Here is a 24,958-nt window from a genome sequence, read left to right as displayed (position 1 = left end):
TGTAGCAGGCGCTGTTGGGCGAAAACGGATCTCGCCGTCGAGCTCGCAGTTCGCTGTCGTTCGCCGGATGATTTCGTCGCGGTTAGTAAGCCCTTGCCGCCGTAGTTCGTTCCTTTGGTTTCCCCACTCGAAGCCGCCGCCGCCTGACATCTTTGCATTGCCGAAGGCGCAACAGAGGGAGAGCAACAAGCCGTCCCGCCTTCACCGGAGCAGCCACTTTCGAGTCGTTGCCGTCGCCAACAGAGGTCGCCTCGCCATCGTTGAGCACCACCGCCACCTCCGCCGCTCACCGCCGCACCCATCCGTCGCTTCACCTTCGCCGGAGACCCGCCGGAGAAGCTCAGCCGCCGCCGCCCGAGACCGCCGCCGCCGTTTCCTCTGCCCGGTGAGCACACGCGCGCACGACCAGGCTCCAGCCAATCATGCACTGCCATGTGGCGGTCGCTATAGCGCCGCTACAGTAATTCCAGCCAGGAGTTTTCTGTTGTCTTTTTTCCAGTTTTTCACCTAAACTTCGTTTAGCTATATCTTGTAGTGTATAACTCCAAATTAGGTGATTCTTTTTCATATGCATTCACAAAAACCAGCACTTTGTCACAGTACCAAAAGTTCACATGTTTGCATCTTTCAATTTTGAATTCGTTCAAATTCGAACTAAACCTTCCGGAGGCCATAATTCTCAAACCGTTTGTCGGTTTTGGGCATTTCTTTTTTGCATTGTGATCTTAGTGCTATTTAGGTGATGTGTACATGTTGTTATGCTGCTGTTATTTGATTTTTAAAATGATTTCTTGCTGTTGGTTTTATTTTGGTTCTATTGGAAGTTTCGATGATTGATTGTTGATTGTGTGAAACGTGTAGATTGTCTGGAGTGCGTCGCGATCTATTGTCAGGAGTGTGACCTTTTGAACCAGAACCAAAGCAAGTTACATGTTGATCATCCTTTACCTATTGTTTTCTATGCATGTAGTTATATCACACTATGAATATATGCATGGATAGGATTACTATATTATTTTGGCTATGTTGTTGAGTTATCTTCCCATCATTGCAGATCGTGGTAATTGTAGTTTGCTATACTTTATAGACGGGGGTGGTTCGTGTATTTCATTGAGGTTATCTAAGGATAATGTATATAACTAAGTGAGTAGTAATTAAGGATATAATTCACCTCTGGGCAGAAGTAGTATTGCTTGGTGTTGAGGGAAGGCATCATGGGGTCTTGCACCTTTTCTAAGGCCATGCGCTCATGAGAGTGCACCCTAACTGGAATGCCGCCTAGGTTCAAAAAGATCAGACAGACTTAGTGACTAGTAGCTTCCATGTGCGGCCACTGGCTATATGGGCTCTGGCTTAATTAGTTGATCACTTGTTGGAACCCTTGCCCAGACAGTGTCGATAGATGTAGCATATATATGTGGGATGTGGCCGTCAGGTGGTTAAGGGAACCTCTTCTGAAAGACTTTGTCTCAATCTTCGGATTGGGTCCAGTGGGTAAATCGTACTAAACTCTGCAGAGTATTAAAAACTAATCATGATTAGCCGTGTCCCCCGCCATGGACAAATTTGAGCCACTATGCCATTACAGTTGTTGGATGATCTTGACAGATGTGATACTTAATAAATTTGTTGGGCAACTTAATAATGGGTAGGTTGGAATTGGAGCTGCCAGTTCAACCTTGTGTATATAATTGTAGTAATAAAAGAACTAAATTAAAATATGACTATTAGGTAGTTATGAGGAAAAAAATAGTTTTCTGCAAAAATAAACCCTCAAGCCTTCCTTTTGTTATACTATGCATATACATGTAGGTCTGCTATATTATTACTCCTGTGTAACTTGCCAATACATTCAAAGTATTGACCTATATGGCTGCAACGTCTCATGTTGCAGGATATTCAGACGAAGAGTAAGGTACCGCTAGGGTCACGAGTCTGCACTCAGCATCGCCAGTGGGCTATGATGGGACTCATCATTATTTTCTGCTACTTTCTGCTGTTTGATTGAATAAAGCTAGCCAAGTTCTATGTAGATTGTTTTATTTTATACATTATGGATCATACGTTGTAATAAATGATGCACTTGCTATTCTTGTATTCATCTATACTGTGTGTGCTAGTGAGTTCGATCCAGAGACTAGCACGATAAGCATAGAGACTCAAATCCTTCGAGGTTTGGTCATTACAGATGATATCAGAGCAGTGTGTTGACTGTATGACGTGACCCTAGAAAATGGATTAAAAAGCCATAGGAGTGAAAATTATTTTATAAACTAGCTATACTTCTTACTGTTTATTAGTGAACCCCCTAAAGTATCTTGACCAGTTAAGTAGGAACTAGTGCTGAGACCACCAATCATGTTTGTTTTATATTGCAACGTTACCGTGTTAGCGTATCTGATTATGCCCACCTTCGTGGTATGAAGATACTAGATTGTTTGCTTGATTGGTAGTTTGTTTGTTAAACTGCTTATTATCAAAATTATCCGACTATATATATATATACATCTGGGCTATTCTGTTACGCGTAACAGAATATTATTCTGTTACCCTTCTTAAACTGACGAATTCGAGCGGTTGAACCGATCTCTCGTTTTCGTCGAACTTATTTTTCAAACATGAATCATATTGAATGCGGACAGGGACGGGCATGGCGTCTCCCTCCACCCCCGCCGGGGCGCACTTGTCCCATCCCACCCCGCCACCCCCCTAGCGCCGCCTACGCGGTACCTCGCCACCATGAACTGGCTGGCGCCAGTACGCCACCATGGATTCTCTCGATTTGGTTTCAGGGGTGGCCTCGATGGCGGCAATGGAAAGGTGGCTGAGGTCCAGGGCATCATGGGAGGCAAGGGCGGCGCGTATGCCATCGGGGTTAGTGGCAGCGAGGGAGTGGAGCTCTTGCAGGAGAGCCCAGATGCGGCGCCAGCGGGGGCGAGGACGCTGGTCTGAGAGGCGACGGGGGCGTCCAGGAGCTTGAGGAGGATGTGGATGAGGAGGTCGTCCGGCAGTGCGCTGAGCCGGTCCTCGACGCCGGCGGCGTCGAAGAGCTTTGGTGGCCGCTACTCCGGCATGCGCTCCGTGGAAGCACGAGGCAAGAGGTATGCTGTGCGCCTCAGGTCACATCGGGACGCCGGTGGCTGGGGATGGGAATGGATCGGTACTCGGGAGGAGGCTGCACTCAATCGATTTGGGAGGATCCGGGGACGACGTCCTGCTCCAGCACTTGAACCTCGGTTGCCTTCGCTGGGAACGACGCCAGGCTGCTGAACACCGTCCAAGCCTTGGGCGTTGGCGACCTCGTCATCTGCCTCCCCAGGCACAACATTATGATAAAAGGTTGTTTGAAGCTAGTTTGTTGGGGTGAAAATCATTTCATAAGTGTAAAATCGACACTGAACCTTGACATGGAAATTACTGCAATCCTGGATTGTGCTGGAACTCTACTGGAATCCTGCAAGCGATTCCTCTTCAGGCATCAATCTTGTTTTCCATTTCCCTCGCATTGCATTGGGAAGGATCTGAAGCTGGTGTTCACAAGTACGGCCTCTACTATGGACTGCTATCGGTCTCCACCCATGAGGCGACGCTGTCAAGGAAATCTAGGAGGTCTTGCTCCCATGTATTTGTTGATGAATTGCTGCTCTGTTAATCCTTTTGCTTGCCTGCGTGCAGCACTTCCTGTGGTGTTTGGTGGAAGATTAGTCTAGTTGAGCACATCTTTGTAGATCCTAGATTTTAGTTTTTCTGTTTTTACGTCTTGCAAGACTGACAGCCTTAGGCTGAGACCATTGTATCAAGCTTGTTTCGTTTTTCTATGACAAATGGAGCCGGGGAGGTTGCCTCCCTGTTCATCTAAAAACATGGAAATTACTGGTTTTGATGCCACTATGCTTCGATTTAGATGATTCAGTTCAAACAATAGTATTTCAACAAAAAACAGAGTACTCGTACTGATCTATTTGTGTGTTTGTACTGAGCTATTTTCACATATTGGACTTTACTCTGTTTTTTTGATATGGTTTTCCTCATAACTTAATTTAACCATTCGAACTGATGATTACGTTAGCTCCAAACTTTTTAACTTATAGTAGCAAATCTCTTTAAGTTATCTTTGTTCTCATTTGAACTTATGGCGTCACCACATCCGAACTCATGGTGTTCATCACTTTTTAGGTGAATTCATTGTTATAATTTTTAGCATTGGCACAAGCACTTCAACTAGCACTAAGAGGCAGCACGAAGGGCCAGCAACGTGAGTAACTTGAACCCATGGGTGAGTTCATAACTGCACCTTTTAGACAGTAATACTTGAATGTCTCAGAAAAACATCCAGATGAAAACTACAATTAGAATAAGAAAAGCACACGCACACAACACGCACAACCCACACCAGTACAACACATGAGCACACGCAAGCACGGACACGAAGCCGTCGTCATCCAGCGGACGCACGCCATGGCTGGGCTTGACAACTCGAAAGGCTCTGACCTCGACCAAGTGCAGTAGTTGAGCCACACTGCTGCAGGACAGCGAGGACGTGCTCGAACGGATGTCGCTGGTGGGAACTAGTGGGATCCAGGTTGCTACTACGATGAACCGCCTGCGGAGGTGGCGTTGAACGGCCTGCGGTGGTGGCTGTGATCGGCCAGGGCGCTCCTAAAGACATGACAACATAGAAAAATCTTAGTGTTACAAGAGATAATACAAGCAAAGATGCATTCCAGTCATACGAGCAAATGAATAAAAATTCAGCCATACAAGCCAAAAAGAAATGAATAATCACATGTAATTTCCAGAAAGGGAAGAACATTTTGAACTCTTTTGCAAGTACATGTGATAAACAGATACAATGTATCCATTGAACTGACTTTTTTTCGCAATGAACTTTTGTGATATAGGTACTAGAATTTGTACCAATAGTTTATATATACCATGTCAAAAGTAAACAACGTGCATATATATTGATCTGCTAGTCCACATCAACAAGCACGCCACTAGCATACAACAATAACCAGTCATGGCGCCTTGACCCGACCTCCTTCGACCTATGATCTGGTGTCGTTGGTTTGTTGTCCTTGCTATCAGTCGCAATGCTCCTGAACTTGGTTTAGATTGGTAGTAGAACTTACCGGCTCTCCACACTAGCACTGAAGACATTTACACAAACACAAAATGAACCTCCTAGCATTTATTCGGTGAACTTTTCTCAAGGTACACATGTTTCCCTAAATTTGCAAGTTGATTTTCTTCTTTCTTTATCAGATAACTTACACATATAGACCTTCTTTACAAAATTATATAAACAACACCACACGTGTGTACTGGTTTATTTGAACATCCCATAAGTATAAAATCTGTATAATTAGAATAAAAGTTCTTTTTAGGAGTACTTAGGGAGTGAATACAAGCTTATTTAGAACATGCTATCAAGAATTCAGCAAGGGGAATGGATGTTCTTCAAGAGAATTTAGGGGAGAGAGCGAGGGGAAACCCTGGCGGCAGCAATATGAGGTTGTGGCAACTAATATGACAGTGGGCTTGACCTCATCCGAGCATAGGAACTAGGCGAATGAACTTACCACGTCCATGTCAGCACAGGCGATCGGACATTGGCAGGGAGATGTAGGCCTTAGCAGCTTGAGACGTTTGGACCTGCAAAAAATGGTGAATGAACTGCTAACCTAGGCACATGAACGCATTGGTTTACCAGTTAATACATCCGTCTCATTATTCAGTTTTACCAGTTAATTCAAACAAACCAGAAGTGAAGCTTAGTTGCGAGCACTTGAATACGAGGAAGTCCAACTCTGCTGCAATCATAAGGTCCACTAGAGCATCAGAAAAATGTAATCATCCAAGAGTTCTAGTACAGAGCATGTATAACACTGAATTTGTTTCTTCGAACTTACCAGTTTTCAGGGTCAGAACTTTATCTATGCATTTTGCCTATCCTACTGAGGGCTTGCAGATGTCAGCTTGGAAAACATACCCTCCTTTTAGCATTCCTTCATTGTTTATGGAAGAACGCCAAGAGTTATTGCATGCCAAGTCACATCATAACAGCCATAGAACTATCGAGTGACAGAATGAATAAGTACAGAGATCAATTTTTGTAGTTATAACCGAAATAGTGAGCTTAAAACAAATCCTTGTTCATGATGTATTTTTCAAACCCTCCCGATGCTCATTTTGGATCATTTTTTCCTGAACTCCCAGATTCCAGAACTACCGGATGTTCTGGGTTTTTTATGAACTTTTTTGTTATATCTTATTCAAAACTTAATACCAATATAACCTTTTTTGTTATGATGGTACTGATCTGTTTGTAATGCTGGTACTGATCTTCTGAAACATACACCGTGGACCCGTCAGACGAGTGACCTGCCATCTCAAACTTATGATATTGGATTTATCTCCAAGATTAGATAGTAAATCAAGTGGCCTTATACTGATTGCTGAAGCGTTTGTACATGTAAACTTTTTTTGCTGAACTGCTACAATTTTTCTGCTCCGCACTTACTACCTCTCAAGGGTGAACTAATATCAAACTTCTATTTTTTGCCAAACTGCTAAAAAAATCTGTGTTGTTTACGTCCATGGCGGTAGTGTGCAGCAGTCGAGCATGTAGTGCATGTGCTGGCTGCCAATGCTGTTTGTGGTTGCCGTTATTACTGAAAGCATGCTGGCCGCATCTCCAGCAAGCTTCCATAGAATTGACATGCAGAATTCAAACTAATATAAAAGATGTTGAATCCATCAATGATCATACATCAGCTTGGACTATTGTGTGTGCTCGACTTGGACGACCGTGTAGCGCTTGGTGAAGATGGTGTCCGCGATTCTACTTGGACTGATGTCTGCGCTCCACTTGGACGACTGCCAGTAACCATGGTGGATGAGCTCATGGCCGAGGGTGGCTAAGGCTACAACCGGGAACTGTAGGTGGCCGTGCTTGTTCTCGGCAATGAACTCACACGAGGTGGAGGTGATGACGGGAAGCAGGGATCACAGGTGGCCTTCATCTCGCCACCGGATACGGGGTGCTCGCGCTCGTGGACACCGAGGACGGGATCGACAGCAAAATAGGTAGCCTCCCGAGCTGCGGTGTCGAACGGCTCAGCGTTGTTTGTTGAACGACCTGGTTTGGCAATAGTGAACGGCCGGGGCGCTGCAGTGACAGAGCCCCACCGGCGGGAGGAGGTAGCGTGGTGAGCTTTAGACTCCATTTGTGCAGGGGAGCACCGGGTCTGCAATGTACTTTTTAGAAAGGTGTACCTGTACTTCTCAAAGTAATGGAGTAGGGTACTTTCTCCTGTAACTTTTTAAATTCAAGTATGACGCACCCATCGGTATTTTAAGCACTATGATTTGTAGCCCTCACAAAAGAAAGCATGAGAATTATTCAACAAAACACAAAAAGTGAACAACAAAATATTTTTTGATTTACCAAGTGATATGTATCTAGAGTGCAAAGCTGTCAAGCAAATGCACAATACTTTTTACTAACACATGAGGTGGATGTATGCGTGCCTTGTAGCGTAGGGTTGTACTAACACACTCAGCATAAGGAAATTTCCAATTCGCACAAGATCAAACTGCACCAGTTCGTGATGTGAAGGCCAGCAGCCTGGCTCGTCGTCATCGAACTGAACGCCGCGCCCCTGTTGAACTGCTGAAACATTTTAGTATGGGTTAGATACAGTTCCAAACTAGTACCTGAATATCCCATCCGCAAATATGCATGTAAGCTTCAGAGTTGGAAGTAATCTAAACATAGCCATCCCAAAACATTGAAACTGATACATGCACGCAGGAACGAAACAGGTACAAGAAATACAAACAAGCAACATGAGCAGAAATCTCTAGATGGATAAGAACAGAGCATCAAGAAGATTCATCAAATTCATACCAAAAATGCCGGATCAGGGGGTGGAGCACGGGGTGGCCTGCATGCTACTCTTTTTTGAGTGACCGGAAGCTAAGCAATAAGTTGGACTGAGGAGCTGCAGATCTTCCAGTTGACTAGCCCCAACGACCACATTGGCAGCAGCATGAACGTTGCCAACTGAACGGGCTCTGGTGGTGGTGGTGAACGGCCTGGTGACTGAGCTTGAACAGACTATGAGCTGAGGCGGCAGAGGGCGATGCTGAAGTGGCAGTAGCAACATGCGGTGGATTGGGGAGGCATGGAGGAACGCGGCCGGCAGTGACGCGCGGCGGTCGGCAGTATTGTAGGCCACGACGGCCGTGGTGGAGGGTGGTCTCCAGGGCTGGCTGCGTGCAGGGCTGCAGGGAGGCAGCTGGGTGGAGGATGGCGCCACCGGTGGCCACTCCCTGAGCTCGACACCAGCAACAGGAGAGCAACACTCAGCCGGGGACGGCACGTGGTTTTGGGTTAGCGCACGGAGGCGGGAGGCGGGGACGGCGCGCGGCGGTCGTGGAAGGCCGGGATTGCGCTCGGCGGCCGTCGGAGGCAGGGACGGCGCGCGGCGGCCGTCGGAGGCAGAGACGGTGGCGGCGGCCGGGGGAGGCAAGGACGGCGCGCTGTGACCGGGGCGGCGGTGCGGTGGGGTGCCCGGTGGCAGGGGCGGCGGCACGGTGGGGGGCCGGTGGCCGGGGCGGCGGCGCGCTGGTAAGGCCGGGTGGTCGGGGCGGTCGCTCCCCTCGCTGCCGAAGAAGGAGTTGGGAGAAGTGGTGGGCCGCGGGAAGGTTGTCGGGCCCTATAGGAGTCCGACGGTAACAGAATAATATTCTGTTACTAGTAACATAATAGCTCTGTCCTATATATATATATATATATATATATATATATATATATATATATAGGTTCGCGCTATTTGTCACCCTGGGTGAGGAATAGTTATTCTTCACCCCCTCTCTAATTTGACATCAATGCAACGTATTTTTACGTTTCATAAATTTTGTCTTATTACATACATAAAAAGAGAACATAAGAAAATATATACTCGCCGTAAAAATATTTTATGTTACGTAAAATTACGAATGTAAGATCATAGTGTAAAACGTACATAAAATGTGATTTTTCCAGTCTTATAACCTATTTTTAATATTTTTTATACCAAATTTTAAATATTTGAATCAATATGCATGTAACTATTTATATTATAAAAGTAATTTATTTAGGAAGCGATTGTAAGATTACCTCGGGTGAAGAATAATTTATTCTGCACCCTGGATGATGAATAGTAACACTATATATATAATACTATCTTATTGTTTGTTTGTTGGTGTTATTCGTTCTTGTGTTTTATTGCCTTGATCATATTATGCATATGGGTATAATATATTTATATTACATAGTCTTTGGCCCTATTATATCTATAACTCATCTATATGCTTGCCCACCAGATGCCGCCGAGGCGTGACACTAGACGCACTGCTGCAGGAGGAAACAACAATGGCAATGGAGTACCACCATACATACAGCAGGTTATTGAGGAACAAGCCCAGTTGATCCAGTTGCTTGCTCAGAACCAGAACAATAACAACAACAATCACCCGCCACTACCACCTATGGATATGCTTACCAGGTTCTTGAGGTTGAATCCTCATAGGTTCTCTAGTTCCCCTGAACCTATTGTGTGGCTGATGATTGGCTCCGTGCAGTCAATAGGAACCTGGAGACGGTTGGATGCACTGATGTAAAGAGGGTGAGGTTTGCCTTGCATTTGTTGGAGGGTCCTACCGCAGCTTGGTGGGACAACTACTTGGTCACTTATCCCATTTCTAGTATCACTTGGGTGTAGTTTCAGGCAGCTTTCTGTGCTGCACATGTGTCTGCTAGTGCTATGAGTCTAAAAAATAAGGAGTTTCGCAGTTTGCACCAGGGAGGTCGCACAGTTAATGCGTATGTGGAGGAATTTAATAATCTTGCATGTTATGCTCCTAATGATGTTAACACTGATGCAGCTAGGCAGGAGAAATTCTTGGAGGGCCTTAATGATGAGTTGAGCCTTCAGTTGACAGTGGCCACTTTTAGGAATTGTCAGGACCTGATTGATAAGGCTATTGTGCTGGAGGGAAAGCAATGGGCCATAGAGAATCGCAAGAGGAAGTACAACAACACTAACAAGTATAATTCAGGACCACAACAGAAGCCACGCACTTCATATCATGGTAATGGAGGTAATGGACATAATCATCATGGAGGTAATGGGCATCATAATCATCTTGGAGGGAATGGCCACAACCATAATGGCCACCATCATCACAATGGGCACAAGAGTAACAATGGCAATGGCAGAGGTAATGGTAATGGTAATGGCAATGGAGGGAACAATAACCAGAACCACCAGGTTACACGTGTGCCAAGGGATTTGAGTCAGGTGCAGTGCTTCAGGTGTAAGGCTATGTGGCACTATGCCACAAATTTCCCGGGGGTGAAGAACCCAAGATCCAGCAAGCCAAACCCCTTCCAAAAGGGTATGTAAACCATGTTAATGTTGAGGAGGTCTACAATGAACCTGATGCGGTGATTGGTAAGTTCTTGGTTAATTCAGTACTTGCACTTATTCTTTTTGATACCGGTGCATCACATTCATTTATTTAGAGGGTATTTGTTGATAAACATGGATTGCCAACCTAAACACATAGTATTCCTATTACAATGAGTTCCCTAGGAGCTGAGATGATAGCATGTGTTGGTTGTCCTTAGTTGACTTTGTCTATTGGGAAGCATGAGTTTCCTACGGATTTGATTATATTGAAGTCACAAGGTTTGGATAATATTTTGGGTATGGATTGGTTGCAGTTATATAAAGGTCGTGTTGATTGTGCCAGTCGATCTATTACTCTCAGTGCACCATGAGGGAAGAGGATCAAATATGTATGTAAGTATAAGCGTGATCAGGTACAAGTGAACTCTCTTAAGGGGGTAGCCTGGAAGAGGTGCCAGTTGCGAGAGATTATCCATATGTGTTTCCAGAGGAGTTGCCAGGTATGCCACCATATAGCAATATTGAGTTTCTTATTGATTTAATACCAAGCACTGGACCTATTCCAAAGAGACCATATGGAATGCCTCCTCAAGAATTGGAGGAATTGAAGAAGTAGATAAGGGAATTGCAGGCACATGGATTTATTCGCCCAAGTTCTTCACCTTGGGGAGCTCCAGTTTTGTTTGTCTTGGGTTCTACGGTAGGGTGCGTCGACTGCAAATTAAAATTTTCCTACGCGTAGAACAACCAAGAACATGCTACAGGAGATGGATCACAGTTTGTTACCACTAGACGCGCAGTGCCGTGCAGCGGAAGAAGAGTTGGTGCAGCACGTCCGCGTGGATCGTCTCCTCCTCGTCCGATCTCCCTAGAACAGTCGGTCGTCGGTTCCACGTACAAATTCGCCGGAGTGGCGCAAGTGCACCTCCTCTAACGGTATCCGCGCGTGCAGGAGGAACATCGTGCGGCGGACTGCTAGGTCCGATCACACAACCGGCGGCGAGTGGAGGTGTCTATTCGCAACACATGCAAACCTTAGTGACAGCGCCGAAGCGATCAACCGCATGAGTGTGCCACACCCCACTTTATATAGGTGTCCATCACGGGCTCAACACTTGGGCCTTGCACGGACCCTAAAGCCCATAAGTCTACTCGGCCACAATCCGAATACAGCTCGGATCACATCCGACCAGTGTCCTCGGATTCGACCTCGTAGGTTCCTTCCCTTAAGCACGTGACCCCTTAGGTTCAAGCCGGCTTTGTTCGCAGTTCGGATCACCTCTAAACTGCATGGTTGGTAGCGGCCCCTAGAAAGGCATGCGTATGAAGCTGGTTAAGCGAAGCTGTACATCATACTTCCATTCCTTTTGCCACACGATATATGTTGTCGAGCTCAAGGCGAGTCTGTCATCCTTGTGCTAGCCCGACCTCTTTCTCGTTCCAGTGATGCCGACCATAAACCAGATTATCTCATAATCCTTGTCGCATGGCCATGCTTATCTTGGTCGGATCACACGAGGGGCCCAGAGTATATCTCTCCTGATAGGAGGGGCAAATCCCCTTGCTCGACCATGTCTCGCAGCATGGGTCTGGACAAGCCCGAAACCTACCTTTGTAACTACCCAGTCATGGAGTAGCGTTTGGTTGGCCCAAAGCAAGTCTGTCACCATCCTGAGTACATGCGCCAGCTCAAGACTTAGGACATAGAACGTATGTTGTACTAGAGACTCACAGATGACATATCGCTGCGTCTCATAGTTGGGTCTGTCCGACTCGGACCTTATCTCAACTCGGATCCGACTACGTCGAATCCAACCAGATCCTTCCGAGTCCATATTATCCGGTTAGCATCCAATGCTCCATGGATAGTGAGACCAAGCCATCGACTGTGTCATATGCTAGTCTAGTCGGCTGCGCTTCCACACAGCCCTTTCGACTAGGAACCTTTTAGGACAGTCATCATACAATGTATAGTCCCACAAACAAGTCACGTACTTGCTGATACACATCATTGATAATGTCCAAGGACTATCTTTATTCATAAACACATAGGAAATATCATCATACATGATTGCCTCTAGGGCATATCTCCAACAGTCTCCCACTTGCACTAGAGTCAATCAGATAGACATCGAATGCCCATAGCTCTAACGTGCCCCTCATGCTTGGGTTGTGGAAGCGGCCTAGTCAACGGATCTGCAACATTTGCATCCATGTGAATTTTTCATAACTCAACATCACCATTCCTTACGATCTTTCGTATCAGGTGATATTTCCGATCTATGTGTCTGGTCTTGTGGTGATCCCTCGGCTCATTGGCTTGTGCGATGGCACCAGAATTATCACAATAAAGGTCCAACAGTTTTACCGAGGCTGGGAAAATACCAAGATCATCCAGAAAGTTCTGGATCCAAACACCTTCCTTTGCAGCTTCACAAGTCGCGATGTATTCGGCTTCTGTGGTAGAATCGGCCACCGTATCTTGCTTGGAACTCATCCAGCTCACTGCTCCTCCATTCATGACATACACGAATCCGGACTGTGATCGACAATCATCTCTGTCGGTTTGGAAACTAGCATCGGCATAACCCCTTACGACGAGCTTTTCCTCACCTCCATAAATTAGGAACATCTCTTTAGTCCTTTTCAGGTACTTCAAAATAGTCTTTACCACTGCCCAGTGACTCTCACCTGGGTTGGCCTGGTATCTACTTGTTAGGCTTATTGCAAAAGCAACATCAGGCCGTGTTCATATCATGGCATACATGATGGATCCAATTGCCGAGGCATACAGAATCCGACTCATCCTGCTTCGCTCATCAGATGTCGAAGGACTCTGAGTCTCGTTTAGCCTTATACCATGTGAGACAGGCAAGAACCCTTTCTTGGCCTCACTCATGTTGAGCCGCTTCAACACTTTATCTATGTACGTGCTTTGTCTCAAGCCGAGCAGCCTCCTCGATCTATCTCTATAGATCTTGATGCCTAAAATGTAAACCACCTCACCAAGGTCCTTCATTGAAAACTTGCCATTCAATGATTCTTTGACCGAGTTCAGCATCGAAACATCATTTCCGATCAGTAGTATGTCATCTACATACAAGATCAAAAACACAATTGAGCTCCCACTTAACTGCTTGTATAAACAAGCGTCCTCATCGCTTTTGATGAAACCGAGACTAGTGACGACCTCATCAAAATGAATGTTCCAACTCTGAGATGCTTGCCTCAACCCATAAATGGATCTCTTGAGCTTGCATACTTTACTAGTGCTAGTCGGATCGATAAAACCCTCGGGCTGTATCATATACATGTCCTCGATTAAATTTCCGTGAAGGAAAGCCGTTTTGACATCCATATGCCATATCTCGTAATCAAAATATGCAGCTATAGCTAGTACGATCCTCACCGACTTCAGCTTCTCTACCGGCGAGTAAGTCTCATCGTAGTCAATTCCTTGAACTTGTCCATAACCTTTAGCGACAAGCCAAGCTTTGTGGATCTGAACATTTCCATCCACATTGGTTTTCTTCTTAAAGACCCATTTGCAGCCAATGGCCTTTACACCAGGCGGCGGATCAACCAAGTCCCAGACTTGATTTTCATCCATGGACTTTAACTCGGATCTCATGGCCTCCAGCCATGCCTCGGAATCCGGGCTCACCATCGCTTCTACATACGTGGTCGGCTCGTTGCTTTCTAGCAACAATACATCACGCACTCTGCGCAATCTTTCTGACCTCCATAGTTCCGGTGCCGCTTCCACTACGGGTTCCCTGACTGACTCCGGTATGATCTCATCACCCATCGAGCCATCCCCGAGTGGTACTGGAATTTCTTCGAGTCGGGCCGTCCTCCCACTGGCCTCCCGACTGAGAAACTCTTTCTCAAGTAAAACCCTGTTCCGAGCAACAAACACTTTGTTCTATTCCCGGTTGTAGAAGCTATACCCCAAGGTTTCCCTCGGATATCCCACGAATATGCATTTATCCGACTTGGGTGTAAGCTTGTCTGACATAAGTCGCTTGACAAATGCTTCACAACCCCAAATCTTTAGAAAAGACAAACTAGGACTCTTCCCGGTCCACATCTCATGTGGTGTCTTATCTACAGATTTTGATGGTACCATGTTAAGTGTGAAAGCTGTAGTTTCTAGAGCGTATCCCCAGAATGACAAGGGTAAATCCGGTTTGCTCATCATTGACCGGACCATGTCCAACAAGGTCCTATTCCTCCGTTCTGACACGTCGTTTCTCTGTGGCGTACCTGGAGGTGTGAGTTGAGGTACTATACCTCGGCCTTTCAAATGATCATCAAACTCCTGGCTCATGTACTCCCTCCACGATCATATCATAGAAGTTGTATAGTCTTGCCGAGCTGATTCTCAACCTCATTCTGAAACTCTTTGAACTTTTCAAAAGTTTCCGACTTGTGCCTCATCAAATAGATATATCCATATCTACTCAAGTCGTCGGTAAAAGTCACGAAGTACTGATAGCCACCTCTGGCAGTTGTGCTCATTGGACCACACACATCACTATGTATAAGTTCCAATAGCTCAGACGCCCTCTCGCAACTCTTTGCGAAAGGAGACTTAATCATCTTGCCGAGCAAGCATGATTCGCATGTCTCAAACGACCCAAAGTCGGTCGAAGTTAGGAGTCCATCATCATGGAGCTTCTTCATGCGTTTCAGACTAATGTGTCCAAGCCGGCAATGCCAGAAGTATGTCGGGTTTATCTCATTAGGCTTATGCCTCTTGACATTCACGTTATAGACCGGTTCCTATTCTAGATTCAATATAAATAGCCCATAAACCATGGGTGCATAGCCGTGGAACGTACCATTCAAATAAAACGAATAACCATTGTCCTTTAAATCGAATTCATAACCCTGACTCATTAAGCATGATGCAGAAATAATGTTCCGACTAAGTGCAAGAATGTAATAACAATTATTCAATTCCAAAATAAATCCAGAAGGAAGGTGGAGCTGCATCGTGCTGACCTCCAACGCAGCAACTCTTGCTTTGTTGCCGACCTTGATGTCAATCTCCCCTTGTGCCACACGCCTAGTTCTTACCAGCCCCTGCATCGAGTTGCAAATATGAACAACCGATCCGGTATCAAATACCCAAGAGCTACTAGGTATGTCAGCAAGGTAAATGTCTATAACATATGCAACAAGTGTACCTTTGCCTAAAGAAGCATTTCCGGCCTTCTTGCCATGCTTTGCAAGCCACTTGCTACAGTTCCTCTTCCAGTGACCGGTTTCCTTGCAATGATAGCAAATGGTCTTCGAGTCCGGTCCAGACTTCGACGCAGCCGCGGAGGTTACCATCCGTGCCCTTTGCCTTAGCCTTCTTCTTAGACCAACTCTTCTTGAACTTAACTGATTTTTGCACCATCAATACTTGATGTGTGCCTTTCTTAATATCCTGCTCTGCCACTTTGAGCATCCCATGCAGTTCAGTGAGCTTCTTATCCATGCCATGCATATGATAGTTTGAAATGAACGTCCCGTAGCTGGGCGGAAAAGAACCCAAAACCGCATCAGTAGCCAGCTCATCCAAGAGCGGGAAGCCCAAACCCAAAGCTTGCACATATTCGATCATCTTGATCACATGTGGGTTCAGTGGATCACCTTCCTTCAGCTTGCAATCCATCAAGGATCGCCAGACGTTGAACCTTTTGGTCCTAGCCTATGTCTGAAACATGCTCTTGATACTCTCGATCATATCGTAAGCCTCAACATTTTTGAAATGCTATTGCAAATCGGGCTCCATACAAGCCAGCATCAGACAGCTGACCTCCGTTGATTCATCAACGAGTTTTTGGTAGGCATTCTTAGCTGTGGCACTAGCATTATCGGCAGGTTCCTCTAGAAGTGGATCCTCTAGAACTTGTTCATTTTTATCATGCTTGAGAACAATTCTCAGATTTCTATACCAGGTGGTAAGGTTTGTTCCATTCAGTTTATCCTTTTCCAAAATTGATTTCAATGCAAAGTTGGGTTGAGCAGGTGGTGCCATTGATCTACAACACAAAATATGCAATCACTAAGCAATGTGTTTATGTAGAGTAATTGAAGACTTAAATATAAATACTCCCACTGAAGTTGGCATCCCTATGCAAATTCTCATTGATTGAGGATCCGACTAGCACATGCGACTAGTGAGCTTTAGAATCACTGCTAGACAACATGCCTATCCGGTAAGCAACTCCTTGCTAATCATATCTCTATACGAATCCTGTCGGTCGGGAAGGTATCTCATACCCCGTCCCCCAACCTTCTTTGCCAAAAGGCCCAAAACCGTTTTGATAGCCTTGTCAAGTTAACCTGATGCAGTGCATGCCCGTGTCCGACACGAACCCTTCAGTTCAAGGACACCTAGCAGCACCCCAATTTTATGAGGCCACTACTAGACGTACTTGACGTGCGAAGGTGCAACATCGGGAATGGCAATTTACTTGATATTTATGAGGGATCTTTCTACCATTCAAACATGCATAGAAAGTAAAAAGCATAAAAATCACAAATAAACACATATTGTGAAATAGTATGGCTCCTTCATGGCAGTTCTTCCAGGTTGGTTCCGACTCAGATGATCATCTAGGAACTCCATCTTGTTCGTCACGCCGGGATGCCAAGCTACCAACCTGATCTCTATAATCCAACTACTACAACTAGTAATGAATTTTACATAGAGTCACAAGTCGACACGCAGTTCGTTATACATTATAATGACAACACTTTGGCTCCTGCCGGCTGACAAACATGGCACGCAAGCCATGTATAAATTACACACATGCATCACATACACATGAGCCATACTATTCACATCAAACCTACAAAACAAAGTTTCTCGCATTCTACCGGTTTGAGTGATCATGTACGAAATACAAGGCACTACCGATCACGCCGAATTTTCCGATCTGACCGATCTTATCGATCATCGCGAGTCCGGTTCGAAATTACGTTTCACTGTTAACCCCGATGGTGGATACCGACCGGTAGGGGTAGGTTGTGTCACGACCTCATTGACTCCGATCATCAGAAAACATAGCCACATCGATCCCCATGTGCAATTGATCCCATCAACCGTGCACACAACCAATCTCATCAACGACAACATATCTCATCTGCCGCCTCCACATATCTAATATGCATACGATCCGAATCCAAATCCTATAGAAGAGGCTCTGATACTACTGTTGGGTTCTATGGTAGGGTGTGTCAACTACAAATTAAAATTTTCCTACGCGCAGAACAACCAAGAACATGCTACGGGAGATGAATCACAGTTCGTTACCACTAGACGCGCAGTGCCGTGCAGCGGAAGAAGAGTTGGTGTAGCGCGTCCACGTGGATCGTCTCCTCCTCGTCCGATCTCCCTCGAACAACCGGTCGTCAGTTCCACGTACAAGTTCGCCAGAGCGGCGCAAGTGCACCGCCTCTAACGGTATCCGCGCGTGCAGGAGGAACGTCATGCGGCAGACTGCTAGGTCCGATCACACAACCCGCGGCAAGTGGAGGTGTCTATTCGCAACACATGCAAACCCTAGTGACAGTGCCGAAGCAATCAACCGCATGAGTGTGCCGCACCCCACTTTATATAGGCGTCCGTCGCGGGCTCAACACTTGGGCCTCACACGGACCCTAAAGCCCATAAGTCTACTCGGCCACAATCCGAATACAGCTCGGATCACATCCGACCAGTGTCCTCATATCCGACCTCGTAGGTTCCTTCCCTTAAACGCGTGACCCCTTAGGTTCAAGCCGGCTTGGTCGCAGTTCGGATCACCTCCGAACTGCATCGTTGGTAGCGGCCCCTAGCAAGGCATGCCGAACACCAAGCAGACTATGAAGCTGGTTAGGCGAACCTGTACATCATACTTCCATTCCTTTTGCCACACGATATATGTTGTTGGGCTCAAGGTGAGTCTGTCATCCTTGTGCTAGCATGACCTCTATCTCGTTCCAGTGATGCCGACCATAAACCAGATTATCTCATAATCCTTGTCGCATGGCCATGCTTATTGATGTAGGGTGAAATCCTATACGGCCGATCTTTCACGAAAGGAGCGGATCCCATGGATAACACGAAGAACACGAGGGGAAAACGAGGGAAAACACAAGGGGGAACAAAGAGGAACACTAAAACCAACAAGATTAAGTCACACATGTGCTAGATCCTCGAATACAAAGGAAGATACACGATACACGATCAACTAGGGACGATACAAAGGTAGCCGGTCTTCTCCATGAGGAGGTCTTGAGTTCTTCCCTAAAATGGGTCTTGAATCCGTTTGGGGGATCTTCTCTGGTGGAGGCTCGAATCTCCGAGGAGAAGGTATCCAAGTGGATGAGCAAAGCTCTCACACAAAATATGAGCTAATCATTTGCTAACCCTAGCTAGGATGAATAAGAGGTCTATTTATAGTCTAAGTGCAAATGGGGGCGAAAGTAGGGGTGCATGGGCCTCGGGCCCGAATCTGGACACAGCCAGGTACCGGACGTCCGCTGGGGACTGATAACCCACAAGTATAGGGGATCGTAATAGCTTTCGATAAGTAAGAGTGTCGAACCCAATGATGAGCTAAAGGTAGAACAAATATTCCCTCAAGTTCTGTCGACCACTGATACAACTCTACGCACGCTTGACGTTCGCTTTACCTAGAACAAGTATGAAACTAGAAGTACTTTGTAGGTGTTGTTGGATAGGTTTGCAAGATAATAAAGAGCAAGTAAATAAAAGGTAGGGGCTGTTTAGGTTAAGAAACAATAAAGTAAATATAGCGAGTGTGGAAAAGTGGTGGTAGGAGTTGCGAAATTGTCCCTAAGCAATTGACTACTTTACTAGACCGATAGCAAGTATTATGTGAGAGAGGCCACTGCTAGCATGTCATCACTGACTTGGAATTCTATGCACTTATGATTGGAACTATTAGCAAGCATCCACAACTACTAATGTTCATTAAGGTAAAACCCAACCATAGCATTAAGGTATATTGGTCCCCCTTCAATCCCGTATGCATCAATTTCTATGATAGGTTGAAGCTTCTGTCACTCTTGCCCTCCAATACATAGTCCTATCAACATACAACTAACCCTAGGGTATGATCCACGTGCGCAATCATATGATGGGCACCAAAGGACAATAACATAACCACAATCAAATTAAATCAATCATAGCAATTCATCAACCACCGATAGGACAACGAAAATCTACTCAGACATCATAGGATGGCAACACATCATTGGATAATAATATGAAGCATAAAGCACCATGTTCAAGTAGAGGGTACAGCGGGTTGTGGGAGAGTGGACCGCTGTAGATAGAGGATGGAAGGTGATGGAGATGTTGGTTAAGATGGCGGAGGTGTTGGTGTAGATCGCGGTGATGATGATGGCCCCCGGTGGCACTCCGGTACCACTGGAAGCGAGGGGGAGAGAGCCCCCTCCTTATTCTTCTTCCTTGACCTCCTCCCTAGATGGGAGAAGGGTTTCCCCTATGGTCCATGGCCTCCATGGCACGGGAGGGGCGAGAGCCCCTCCGAGATTGGATCTGTCTCTTTGTCTCTCTCTGTTTCTGCGTTCCCAGATTCTTCCCTTTCACCGTTTCTTATATTCTCGGAGATCCGTAACTCCGATTGGGCTGAAATTTTGACATGGTCTCTATCCGGAAATTGGCTTTCTTGCGGCAAAAGAAGGGCACCAACCGCCTTACGGGTGGCCCACGAGGGTCAGGGGCGCGCCCAGGGGGCAGGCGCGCCCCCTACCTCGTAGCCACCTCGGGCACCGTCTCGCGTGGATTTTTCTTCCCAAAAATCATATATATTCCAAAAAAATCTCCGTCAGTTTTTATCCCGTTTGGACTCCGTTTGATATGGTTATTCTGTGAAACAAAAAACATGCAACAAACAGGAACTGGCACTGGGCACTGGGCACTGGATCAATATGTTAGTCCCAAAAATAGTATAAAAAGTTGCCAAAAGTATATGAAAGTTGAATAATATTGGCATGGAACAATCAAAAATTATAGATACGACAGAGACGTATCAGCATCCCCAAGCTTAATTCCTGCTCGTCCTCGAGTAGGTAAATGATAAAAAAGATAATTTTTGATGTGGAATGCTACCTAGCATAATCTTGATCATATGTCTAATCATGGTATGAATATTAAGACACGAGTGATTCAAAGCAATAGTCTATCATTTGACATAAAAACAATAATACTTCAAGCCTACTAATAAAGCAATCATGTCTTTTTAAAATAACATGGCCAAAGAAAGTTATCCCTACAAAATCATATAGTCTAGCTATGCTCCATCTTCACCACACAAAATACTCACATCATGCACAACCTCGATGACAAGCCAAGCAATTGGTTCATACTTTTTTAACGCGCTTCAGCATTTTCAACCCTCACGCAATACATGAGCGTCAGCCATGGATATAGCACTATAGGTGGAATAGAATGGTGGTTGTGGAGAAGACAAAAAGGAGAATATAGTCTCACATCAACTAGGCGTATCAACGGGCTATGGAGATGCCCATCAATAGGTATCAATGTGAGTGAGTAGGGATTTCCATGCAACGGATGCACTAGAGCTATAAGTGTATGAAAGCTCCAACTGAAACTAAGTGGGTGTGCATCCAACTTGCTTTCTCATGAAGACCTCGGGCATTTGAGGAAGCCCATCATCGGTATATACAAGCCAAGTTCTATAATGAAAATTCCCACTAGTATATGAAAGTGATAACTCAAGAGACTCTCTATATGAAGAACATGGTGCTACCTTGAAGCACAAGTGTGGAAAAAGGATAGTAGCACTGCCCCTTCTCTCTTTTTCTCTCATTTTTGTTTGTTTTTATTTTATTTATTTATTTTATCTTTTTTGGTGGGCTTCTATGGCCTCTTTTTTTATTTGGGCTTCTTTGGCCTCTTTTATTTTTTTGTAAAGTCCGGAGTCTCATCCCGACTTATGGGGGAATCATAGTCTCCATCATCCTTTCCTCACTGGGGCAATGCTCTAATAGTGATGATCATCACACTTTTATTTACTTAAAACTCAATATTACAACTAAATGTCTAGAACAAAGTATGACTCTATATGGATGCCTCCGGCGGTGTACCGGGATGTGCAATGATCTAGCGTAGCAATGACATCAAAAAATGGACAAGCCATGAAAACATCATGCTAGCTATCTTACGATCATGCAAAGCAATATGACAATGAATGCTCAAGTCATGTATATGATGATGATGGAAGTTGCATGGCAATAAATCTCGGAATGGCTATGGAAATGCCATGATAGGTACGTATGGTGGCTTTAAGGTACCGGCGAAAGTTGCGCGATACTAGAGAGGCTAGCAATGGTGGAAGGGTGAGAGTGCGTATAATCCATGGACTCAACATTAGTCATAAAGAACTCACATACTTATTGCAAAAATCTATTAGTCGTCGAAATAAAGTACTACATGCATGCTCCTAGGGGGATAGATTGGTAGGAAAAGACCATCACTCGTCCCCGACTGTAATGCCCTCGATGCGGCTATATCTCCCACGCGTAGAAGCATGACTTAGAGGCATAACTGCATTGAAAGCAACGTCGCAAGTGAGGTAATCTTCACACAACCCATGTAATACATAAGGGAAAGAGATACATAGTTGGCTTACAATCGCCACTTCACACAATTACATGAATAAAGCATTACATCATCCAGATACAATCAAGGTCCGACTATGGAACCAAAATAAAAGAAGACTACCCCAAATGCTACACAGATCCCCGATCGTCCCCAACTAGGCTCCACTACTGATCAACTAGAACGAAACAACACAAAGGACAAAATCTTCAACGAACTCCTCCTTGAGCTTAGTTGCATCACCTGCTCGGTAACATCGACACCTGCAAACTGGTTTTGGAAGTATCTGTGAGTCACGGGGACTCAGCAATCTCACACCCTCGCGATCAAGACTATTTAAGCTCATAGGAAGGGTAAAAGGGTGTGAGGTGGAGCTGCAGCAAGTGAATAGCATATATGGTGGCTAACATATGCAAAAGAGAGCGAGAAGAGAAGGCAAAGCACGGTCGAACAACTATGATCAAGAAGTGATCCTAGAACAACCTAGGTCAAGCATAACTCCAACACCGTGTTCACTTCCCGGACCCCGCCGAGAAGAGACCATCATGGTAACACACACGGTTGATGCATTTTAATTAAGACAAACTTTAGGTTTTCTACAACCGGACATTAACAAATTCCCATCTGCCCATAACCGTGGGCACGACTTTCAAAAGATCAATCCCTGCAGGGGTGTCCCAACTTAGCCCATCACAAGCTCTCACGGTCAACGAAGGATATTCCTTCTCCCAAGACATTCCGATCAGACTCGGCATCCCGGTTACAAGACATCCTCGACAATGGTAAAACAAGTCTAGCAAAACCACCCGGATGTGCCGATAAATCCTGATAGGAGCTGCACATATCTCGTTCTCAGGGCACACCGGATTGTCCAAACTTCCGGTAGGCCAGCACAGAGTTGCCCCTGGTAGCCACCGGCGGCTGACAAGTTGGACCAACACTCAGAGGAGCACTGGCCCGGGGGTTTAAATAAAGATGACCCTTGAGTCTGCAGAACCCAAGGGAAAGAAAAGGCTAGGTGGCGAATGGTAAAACCAATGTTGGGCCTTGCTGGAGGAGTTTTATTCAAGGCGAACTGTCAAGGGGTTCCCATTATAACCCAACCGTGTAAGGAACGCAAAATCCGGGAACATAACACCGATATGACGGAAACTAGGGCGGCCAGAGTGGAACAAAACACCAGGCATAAGGCCGAGACTTCCACCCTTTACCAAGTATATAGATGCATTAATATGAATAAGAGATATTGTGATATCCCAACAAAATATCCATGTTCCAACATGGAACAAACTCCAATCTTCACCTGCAACTAACAACACTATAAGAGGGGCTGAGCAAAGCGGTAACATAGCCAAACAATGGTTTGCTAGGACAAGGTGGGTTAGAGGCTTGGCTCAAAAATATGGGAGGCATGATAAGCAAGTGGTAGGTATCGCGGCATAGGCATAGCAAAAGAGCGAGCAACTAGCAAGCAAAGATAGAAGTGATTTCGAGGGTATGGCCATCTTGCCCGAGATCCCGCAAGGAAGAAGAACGAGTCCATGAAGAAGACAAACGGACGTAGTCGAACGAATCCTCACAAACGCGACGTTAACGGAACTACCCGAAGAAGCAACACCGGAAAGAAGCAAACAACATAGTGAACAAACATCACATAAGCATGGCATGATGCACAACCAAGTATGATGCATGTCCGGTTTAAATATGCATGGCATGGCAAAGTGCACAAACAAAACTACAAGTTAAGTGGAGCCCAATATGCAACGAGTTGCATATTGACGGAACACCACATCAATTATTTAGTTCACTCCCGGTTCGGTACTCAACAATATTAAATGTTGGTTAACATGGCAAGAGGTGAAGCACAACAAAACTATACTATCTAAACAATTTAAATGTGGCCGGATATAACAAACAACAAATCCGGTAAATCCCCATATGCATTTAGCAAATTAATGCAAACAACAAATTAAACATTCTTGATGTTGATAACATGATGCGGATGACATGTGCAAGTTTTATGCAATATTTATGAATAAGTTGATAAGAGTATATTAAGAAGCATTTGTCATCATGGCGGAAATGAAAAGGGGTGCCACGACAACGATAATGAAACGGTGCCACGGCAACATCCCGGTTTCCGGTAACTCGATTGAGATGCCGGTGCAAAAGGAAAAGTGACGGGGGCGTGTCATGCAAGGATGGTGGGGTGCTCCCGGATACCGGGTCCCCACGGGTTAGCGGCAAAAGAGGAGGACCGAGCAAGTGACAACTCGGACACGGTGCAGACAACGGGTGCATCTCATACAACATGAATTCGTTCTCAGACAGTCGTTTCGGTGGTATACCTTCGAAGCAAGCATTTCGAGGCGGACGGGTTCGATGGGACGTAGTGGTACTTTCGGTCCTCGGCGACGGAAGAAGTACCGATGTTCTCAAGGCACTTGTCGGTCCGGACGTGGTGTAGTTGTACATGGCAAACGTAGTGGTACTCTGCGTCTTGTCAAACCCAAGCGACGGTAGAGGAACTCGCGATATTGGCGATGGTAGAGGTACCCGTTTTCTTGTCAAAATCACAGCGGCGGTAGTTGTACACGGTTTGTAGATGTTCGAGTCACCAGTAGAGGTACTTTCATAGCGTTACAAGGTCGGTCTCGCCGGTCTCGGTCTCGGCAGCGTACTTGTACAAACGCGACATCGGACTTGTCAAATCCGAACTCTTCGGGGGTGTAGTGGTACTTGGCGAATCCGCGTAGTCGTGCACGTTCCAACATCAATCTTGGAGGGACACCAACGGCGTGGTACTTGGCGAATCCGGGAGACGGTACTTGATGATCTAGGTATG

The sequence above is a fragment of the Triticum urartu genome, chromosome 2 (genome assembly GCF_003073215.2).
Source record: "Triticum urartu cultivar G1812 chromosome 2, Tu2.1, whole genome shotgun sequence".
NCBI lineage: Eukaryota > Viridiplantae > Streptophyta > Magnoliopsida > Poales > Poaceae > Triticum > Triticum urartu.
Note: the sequence above shows the minus strand (reverse complement) of the source record.